Here is a 1,323-nt window from a genome sequence, read left to right as displayed (position 1 = left end):
CCAGCTTTTAATTTAATGAACTCAATTCTTCCTCAGTCTTGGCACTAAGAATTTAATCAAACATTAATCAACATTTTAATGCTAAGCAAATATTCTCAATTATCCCAAAAATATTTTCAATCATACATTAGTTTAATGTGTATAAGACAGAAATTTAATGAAAATTGGTCAGTGGGTATGTATAATATGTGGTGCTAAATAGTTATAAGGTGCTGTCATAGAAATGTAAAACAGAAGAGATGGTGAAGAAAATATTACATATTGTTACAATCTGATTCATCCTTTTCCTCCAAATATTCCTTTGCATATTTCTCTGCTCCTCTCTTACATCTTTTGAAACTAGTTTATGTATTCCTTTAGTTAATTCACCAACACAGCTGAGTTTTAGTTCAAAAGTTGTACTGTATAAATTATTTTTTCAACTTCGTTAACAATGTCACAGCAGGTCATTTATTTCATCTGAAGCTTTTCTATTTTTGTCTTTGCAGCTTGCCTATCTTTGCCAATGGTACAGCCCCAGTAGCCACAAGAAACACCTGACTGGTCAACTACATAGAGCTGTGCACCACCATTTGCCATGTAAGGCCCCAACATGAAACTTCAACCAAAATGTCTGACAGCACTGTAGAAGTATAAGCATGTACATATATGGCCACAGTGTCTGAAAGATGTTTTATAGGAATATTTTAGCCAAAGTTAGGTCTAAAATTGGGTGCTTTTTCTCTTCCTATGTCTGCTAATGAATGAGCTTCTGCCAATAAACCTGCTACTGCCATTCTAACATGTCAATCAACACTAAAAAGTCATTTATTGAAACCTTCTTTATAAAATTTAGAAAGAGCTAATTTTTCTACCCCAAAGACAATACTATCTTTACTTCTGAGCCCAACAGCTGTACAACTATTTTTCACAGCATTCATGTCATATTCAACTTGAAAAACTCTTCCATTAGGATAGAATGTAAAAGCTAACAGGTCATATCCCATTTCAACAGACCTCATGGTACTAACCTGGCAGACCATGGAGCACTGCCAGGCCTGAAGTGCTGTTCCTATGCCATGGCAACGTCCACATATATAATTTTAATGACATATACTTCAAGAAGTGTTCAACATCCTTAATCATAAGGGAAATGCAAATTAAAATGACTCTGAGATACCATCTTATACCTGTCAGAATGGCCAAGATTAAAAACGCTAATGACAGCCTATGTTGGAGAGAATGTGGAGTAAGGAGAACACTCCTCCACTGTTGGTGGGAGTGTAAACTTGTACAGCTACTTTGGAAATCAGTATGATGGTTTCTCAAAATATTGGGAATCAA

At 35.2% G+C, this 1,323-nt stretch overlaps 1 pseudogene; it reads right to left on the bottom strand.

Annotated features, from left to right (window-relative positions):
* Positions 1–254: 254 nt before the first annotated feature.
* LOC102917410 (proteasome subunit alpha type-3 pseudogene) lies at positions 255–1,001 on the bottom strand (annotated as a pseudogene).
* Between the last annotated feature and the right edge of the window lie 322 nt (positions 1,002–1,323).

The sequence above is a fragment of the Peromyscus maniculatus genome, chromosome 19 (assembly GCF_049852395.1).
Source record: "Peromyscus maniculatus bairdii isolate BWxNUB_F1_BW_parent chromosome 19, HU_Pman_BW_mat_3.1, whole genome shotgun sequence".
NCBI lineage: Eukaryota > Metazoa > Chordata > Mammalia > Rodentia > Cricetidae > Peromyscus > Peromyscus maniculatus.
This window is presented reverse-complemented; position numbering and strand designations above follow the sequence as displayed.